Source organism: Pleuronectes platessa, chromosome 7 (genome assembly GCF_947347685.1).
Source record: "Pleuronectes platessa chromosome 7, fPlePla1.1, whole genome shotgun sequence".
Taxonomy (NCBI): domain Eukaryota; kingdom Metazoa; phylum Chordata; class Actinopteri; order Pleuronectiformes; family Pleuronectidae; genus Pleuronectes; species Pleuronectes platessa.
In genome coordinates, this window is record NC_070632.1 from 1,190,477 (window position 1) to 1,198,092 (window position 7,616).

Sequence of the window (7,616 nt, forward strand, 5' to 3'; positions counted from 1 at the left end):
TCATTAAGATGAATCTGAAGTTTTTGAAGACGGGGGAGACAAAGTCAGATCATCACTACAGAACATGTCCGTTATTAAGGATTCATGTCTCTGCAGGATTTCGAAAAACTTCCTTTTATCTTCAGCCGAATGTTCTGTTGTCAAGTTGTCACTGACACTGAGAAGGTAAATGATATCACTGCAGTTCTCAGATCCTTACACTGACTCCAGGTCTGTTAAAGACTTGAATTCAAAATACAGAATTAACTTTGCAAACTTTCCTTTTGGAGGAAAATCGTTCGAAATCGGCGAAACGTGATGGAACCACATCGGGACACTGTTCAGAGACATGTTGGGACACATTGGACACAAGTGTAAAGGAAGTTGTGCTGTTTATCCACACACAACAACTACGTGTGTGAAAATATTAATAATCACATGTGACTGCTTCAAACCAGCACTGTGTAAATGTTGTCTGGACTTTCTGTGTAGTTAGTGTTTGAAGAGCAGCAGCAGGTTGTCGGGTCCGACTCGTTCAAACAGGAACATGTGGGAACATCCAGGCGAGGGGCGGAGCCTTGGTCGAGGGGCGGAGCCTGTAGAGCAGCAGGAGGCGGAGCCTGTAGAGCAGCAGGAGGCGGGACATGACGTATAAACTCTGCTGTGGAAAGATCAGTGTTGTTGTTTACAGCTCGTCCACACCGGAGTCGGCCCTCATCACCAGAAGATCTGGAATCTCCTCGTGTTTCCAAGTGGACGTCTTCGTCTTCTACGTGTCCGGCTCCTCTTCTTCATCCTGAGATGTTTGTGTTCTTCAGTTTCACGTCACGTGTTAGAAACCTCATCAACGCGTCCACTCGCTCACTGGGAAGCTTCCACACATTGTCCTGCTGGTTCCTCACATGGACTCACTCTGACATGTTACACACATGTTACCAGGAGGCTGCAGGAGAAGATCCAGAACATGTCCAGAGACACTGACTCAGACGTGTCTGTTCCTCCAGAACATTTCAGGAACATGTCAGTTTGAAAGCAGCTTTAAATGAAAATAAAATGATGAAACGTTTGGAAACATTATCCTGAAGAAGATCATTTCCCTCTGGTTCCTCAGTCAGAAACACAGAAGAGAAGATGTAGATCAAACTTATCACGGTTTAGAAACATGTGGATATTTTGTACCAGAGCTGATGCACACGTGTGTTTTCTGACTGTATTCAGATTCCTGACTCTGGATCTGTGTGGACTTGGTGTGAAAAGGTCTAAAGGCACAAAACACGTCGTCCAGTCGTGTTACACAAGAGGAACAAATTCCTCCCAAATGGGAATTAAAGTCATTTTCACAGTGTCGCTCTGTCGACATTAGATTTTTGTGTTTGTCGACTTAGTAAAAAAAGAGGAAAAGAAATAAAAAGTGCAGGCGGCCCGAACACAAATAAAGAGTCTCAGAAGGTGAAAGGTCAAACCGGCAGATCCCAGAGCAGGAGCCGGTGTCTGGACTGGAAACATCTTCATGTATTCAGAAAAGAGTTTTAGGACAAACTGCTCCTGCGTGACGAGCGGTCAGTCCATTCTGAGGGGTCGGCGTTCTCGATGGGGTCGATCTGAGGAAAGACCACGAAGCACAACCTCTGGCCCACGTAGGTCGCCCTCTCTGCAGGAAGAGACAAGTCTCAAGTTACTGATCAGACACGTGAGGGACACTGAGAGAATCCAAACTGAGACTGGACCGGTCCTTAAAGAAACTGAATTCACTTCATGAAACCATTTATTTAAGGTCTTCTTTGATTTTCTTTGTTAGGGTTAGGGTCCCATCAGCTAACATGGAGGAGGGGGGGGTTAAGCACCAACACTGCAGCCAGTCCCCAGTGTTTGAGAAACTCACCGATGAAGTTGTAGATACACTTTGGTTTTTCTCTCCAGTGAACACCCAGGAAGTAGACGGGGACGCCGGTGAGCATGATGACGAGGCCGACGCCACAAACCACCGGCTCCGAGTAGAGACTGAATCCCAGCAGCAGGGCCCAGAACATCAGGTAACACACAGGAACCAGCAGGTTCACCTGGAGACAACACACACACACACAGACACACACAGATATTTATTCACCTGACGTCAGGCACATCGGTCCTAAATTCATCCACGTGTTTCGAAACGACTTTTACACGAACGAGAGAGAAAACAGGCGACAAAGGAACAAACTGCACAAAGACACAGGGAGCAGGGGGCGGAGCCTGTACGTACACAGCACAGCAGGGCGGGGATGGGCGTGCAGTACTTATAGTGGATCATGGCCAGCAGGCTCGGCAGGTGACCCTCTCTGGCTCCGGAGAAACACAACCTGTGTTCCATGTCGCAGCTCCTCGGGCGACATGGAGGAGAAGTAGGCGATGTTGGTGAGCGTGTACACAAAGGTCACCAAAGAAATGGAAATGTAGATGGCACGAGGTCGATTCCTGAACCAAGGACCAACCCTAACCCTAACCCTAACCCTAAAATAAATAAATCTAATTGTACAGCATATTCGCGACAAAAATCCTCCCATGCAGCTAACAAATAAGCGGCTGCTTTCCTCAGCACTTCGCGGTACACATCACCTCTCATGAAGTTCCATTAACTATTCCACCCATGGGACTCGAATGTCACGCATAAGGTGCCGATCCGACCTGCGTCTGGCCACATCTGCATCACAGGTCACAATCACAATCAAAAGAAATAAAAATAATAATATATTTAGCAGTGCATCTGACTGATTATCTGCAGTTATTCACAAATGTACTCCATCTGTGAGTTTTGGGGGATTTTTAAGGACAATGGCGTAGCCCCGGCCTTCTCCATTCGTCCCGTATTCCTCATTTTGGAAACCTCCTCTCTAAAACAAAAGAGTTCTTCACCAGCATAAACAAGTTTAATTAAAGCAAACTCTTGCCTGCGCTCTATTCAGCCATGCGTTCAGAATAGGAAATGCAACTCTTCAGCCTTCCAAGGTATTCCCTTGGCTCACTAGAACAACCGGGAAGAGTATCTTCTGCCTTCACTCCCTATATCCGTCCTCGCATAAACACATTCCTTTTGGATCAAAGTTTGAAAAAAACTGATGTCTTCAAATGCATATAACTGGTGGTGGTTCCGGATCTTCTGCCCATTCTTTGAGTGACGCTAGCTATACAGTTAAATTTTTTAAAATCCGAATCAGAAACAGAATTATTTTTATTGCCATGTATATTTGCACATAAAGGAAATTGCCTTGGGCACTCTCCTCACTACATACTGCACTACACCTGGTCGGATGATGACCCCATACGTGCGAGCGGCGTATGTGCACCCTGTATTTTACTTTCGGTCCAGCGGACCTTATTTTCAGTTTTGTCATATGACTTAATTTCTGTTACGGTGTGCCGTGCCGATTTGCTTTCTGTTGACATTTAATCTCATTTGGTCTTGGACCGTGATTCTGTTGGTCGAATGACCTTTTATTTACGTTTGGTCCTCGCGACCGTTTTTTAAGTTTACATTTTGCATTCACCATGGCTTTAACTCGGTCAGTGGACCTTCACTTAAGCTCGCCATGCCACTTAATTTCTGTTGCGGTGTGCCGTGCCGCTTTGCATTTCTGTTGTTATTTATTTAATTTAGTCTTGGACCTTAAAATTAATTTTGGTCGAATGACCTTTTATTTATGTTTGGTCCTTGTTGACCGTTTATTCAGTTCTACATTTAGGAGCTGCACTTACCATGGCTTTAACTCGGTCAGTGGACCTTCACTTAAGCTTGCCATGCCACTTAATTTCTTTTGGCGGTGAGCCGAGCCGTCTTAATCCCTGTTCATCATGCGACTTAATTTCTGTTGCGGTGTGCCGTGCCGCTTTCAAATTCTTCTCAAAATTTTATCTAATTTTGGTCTCGGCCTTATTTCAGTCGTTCAAATTATCTTTTTATTAAGTTCTACATCTAGAACCTGCACTCACCACGACATTTTACCTTCAGTCCAGCGGACCTAATTTTCATCAAGCAACCTAAAAATGTTTGTACTGGTCGCTTTATCGACACGTAATTACTGTTATATATTTTTGCTTCACTTATGTTTTGCATTTTAGATCCCTGTTAAAACTTGTGAATACCTCTTCATTTACCTCATATTTTGTCCACTCGGGGGCGTAGATGCACACCAATGAGTCATCTTTATATTTTTTTGGGGACAAATGTATAACGATCGTTGTTTTCCAAAGTATGTATTATCCTCTAGGATTCTACAACACAAGGTAAGACTCACCAGTATCTCACTTCCCCTTGTCTACATTCTTCGTCTTCTTTCTTAGGGGGTATTCCTGTAAGACGTTCTGCTCCACCCCCTTCTAATCCTGATGACATCACACAGGGCCTAAAATGCCAAGACTATAAATATTCGCTTTCTCTGTGCACTGTAAAAAATAAACTCGTTAAAGTAAAAACCAAGTCTCTCCTGATTGAAATGTAAATGTCCATCTTGGCCTCACCTGAGAGGTGGTTCAGGAGCTGCCACTTATCTTTATCTGTTTTGTTGTAGGCAGCTACAACAAAAACCTTCTCAGTAAAAGTGACGTTAAAATCACTAAAAACCTTCTCAGTTAAAAGAGTGAAGAAACTTGTCAGTCTCTTGCACTCAGTAAAAACGTGATAAATAGTTTCACGCAGGTCACAAAATGGACACTTGTTAAGAACAGTGGGATTAAGAATAGAAATAAAAGCGTTGGAAGCGACGGCGCCGTGTAAAATTCTCCACTGGAGGTCGCTGTTCTTTTCTTGAGGGGAGGTTTGTATAAAATCCTCCACTGCGGGCTGGGTCCATGATCCCCCCACCTCCGTGACCACACAGTGGGGGGTCTGTTGCTCAGTCCGGTCTGGTGGATGCTTTTTACACAGTTCCTGTATATTGTCTCTTTGTCCGCTCTGTGTATTGTCAGTTTGTGTTTGTTTATCTCAGTTAGTAGGGGGCCGGTCTTTTCTCCCAGGCCTGGGCTCAGGATAACTTAAGGGTAGGGGTCTGCAGTCTCTGGTGCAGTTTCCCCCCTCTGGTAGGCCCTCAGGAGGTCCTTTTCCCGGATGGAGAGCCTCTGGGTCCAGAGCTCCAGGATTCTCTGGGCCATCCGGGAGGACTGCAGCCCCAGCAGGGAGCCCAGGGCCTGGGTGTTGTTGAGTGCCGGCCCCACTGCATCCACCAGCTGCTGTAGGGTCACTGTTCCAGACCGGGTCAGCGCCGCCATAAGGCCGGGTGTTGATGTGCTGCTGACGTCCAGTCTGGCTCCATTCACGAGTGGTTCTCTCAACAACCAGTACAGAGAGGCTGCTTTTTGACACCTTGTTTTGTTAAAAAGGGCCCATGATTTAAAAACACCTTGATAAAAAGGAGGCAACCCACTTAATTTTAATAATTTAGAATCTGTTAAAAACAGAGCATCATCCAACCCCAGGTTATTGGCACGCCTAAGGATGCTGCTGGCCACATCTCTCCGCACCAGATCTGCTGGACCTGTGAGATACTTTTTAATGAATTGAATTCTAAAAGTTGCAGTCCGGCTGTAGTGCGTGTAGACCCCCCCAGAAAAAATCCACCATTTTCTTTTGTACATTGGAAAGCAAGCCAGGGGGGGGTTCTACACACATTAGGTGGTGCCACAATTGGGATGCCACAAGATTATTTAAAACCAGTACCCTCCCTCTAAGAGACATTTTTGGGAGCAGCCATTTCCATTTTAACAGTTTGTTTTCTATTTTTTCTGTGACGTTCTCCCAGTTCTTCTTACGTATATCATCGTTTACTAAAAACACCCCGAGGTACTTTATGCCCTCCCTCTTCCATTTCAGGTTTTGGGGGAGAACTGGGAGACCTCCAGGCCACTCCCCGACCGCGAGGGCTTCGCTTTTTTTCCAATTGACCCTCGCGGCCGATGCCACGCTAAAATCATTTAAGATTTTGGCTAAAATATCCACATCCGTCTGGTCTTTAATAAAAACAATAAGATCGTCGGCGTAAGCTGATAAAATCATGTTGCCACTAAAACAAGGATAAAACACACCTTGAATGCTAGATCTTATTCTGCGGAGGAGAGATTCCAAGGAGAGTGCGTAGAGCATCCCCGACAGAGCACAGCCCTGCCTGACACCTCTACCCACCCTGAAAGGAGCACTCAGACTGCCGTTGATCTTTAACACGCTCTCAACGTCACTGTACAGCACCTTGATCTTAGCTATGAAGCCAGCGCTGAACCCAAACTTCCCCATCACTTTCCACAGGAAGCTGTGTTCAACGCGGTCAAAAGCTTTTTCTTGGTCTAGGGAAATCAAGCCTATATCTACATCTAATGAACTGGAGACATCCAAAAGGTCTCGAATGAGGTGGACATTGTCCACCATGGACCTGCCGGGCACGCAGTAGGTCTGGACCCTGTGAATGACCTGCTCCATAGCCTTCCCCAGCCTGGAGGCCAGTGCTTTGGACAGAAGTTTGTAATCCACACAGAGCAATGACACAGGGCACCAGTTCTTGATGTCCTGCAGGTTCCCCTTCTTCAGGAGCAGTGTGAGGACCGCCCTCCTGCAGGACACTGGCATGGAGCCAGACGCCAGACACTCATTAAAAACCTGTAAAAGATCGTGTGATAAAATGCCCCAGTAAGCTTTATAAAACTCCGGTGTCAGTCCGTCAATGCCAGGAGCCCGCCGTCCCTGCATGCCCTGCAGGGCGGTCAGCAGCTCCTGCATCCGGAGAGGGGCAGCGAGCTGTGAGTTGGACTCTTCCGAGATCTGAGGTAGTTCTTCACAGAACTCCTCCCTGCCTGTGTGTTCTTCCTCAGAAGAGTACAGTGCTTCATAAAAACTCACAGCCCGCTCTCTGATCTGGCTCCATCAGCTCTTCCCCTGTGTCTGAGAGCAGGGTGTGGATTACTCTCCTCTGCCCGTTCTTTTTCTCCAGACTGAAGAAGTAGCTAGTTGGAGCATCCATTTCACTGATGTTCAGGAACCGAGACCTGACTAACGCGCCCTGTACTTTACGTTCAGGTCGGCTAAAGACATTTTTTTTCCTTTGAGGTTTTCAAAATAACCTTGATTTCCGGTGGACTCACTTAAATGTTCTAGTTCCACTATGTCGGTCTCTAGATCTTTCATAGATCGGGTGGCGTCTCTTGTGACATTGAGGGTGTGTTGTTGACACAATAAGCGTATTTGAGTCTTACCGTGGTCCCACCACTGCCTAAGATTACTAAACTCGCCCTTCCTCTGTCTAAAAACACCCCAGAAATAACATCTTTAAAATTCTTATCGAATGTTAAAACAGAGTTAAAATGCCAATAGGCGCTCTTGGGTAAAACATTCCTGATAAACACATGACATAAAAGCAGGGAATGATCACTAAAACCAGCCGGCATGATGGTGCAGCTTTTAAAAATGTTAAAATGATGTTTAAAACAATAAATCCTGTCTAACCTGGCTGAGGAGATCCTACTCTCTCTGATGTGGGACCAGGTGTACTGTCTGCAGTCTGGGTGCATCCTCCTCCACACGTCCACCAGGCCGTGAGAGCGGACCAGCTGCTTTAAGGCGTGCTGAGAGGCTGGATGAGGCTCTGCGTGGTTAAGGTCTAAAACCGCATCTTCAGTGC

General features: G+C 46.1%; 2 protein-coding genes and 1 pseudogene across 2 annotated transcripts in view; all 3 read right to left on the reverse strand.

Annotated features, from left to right (window-relative positions):
* The window catches only part of LOC128444271 (NACHT, LRR and PYD domains-containing protein 12-like), a 330,858-nt gene that overhangs the window by 189,417 nt on the left and 133,825 nt on the right, over positions 1-7,616 (reverse strand). The gene's annotated exons all lie outside the window — the stretch shown is intronic.
* Positions 1-7,616, reverse strand: part of LOC128444274 (NLR family CARD domain-containing protein 3-like) — a 146,184-nt gene that overhangs the window by 69,369 nt on the left and 69,199 nt on the right. The window lies entirely within an intron of this gene.
* LOC128444012 (asc-type amino acid transporter 1-like) lies at positions 317-2,499 on the reverse strand (annotated as a pseudogene).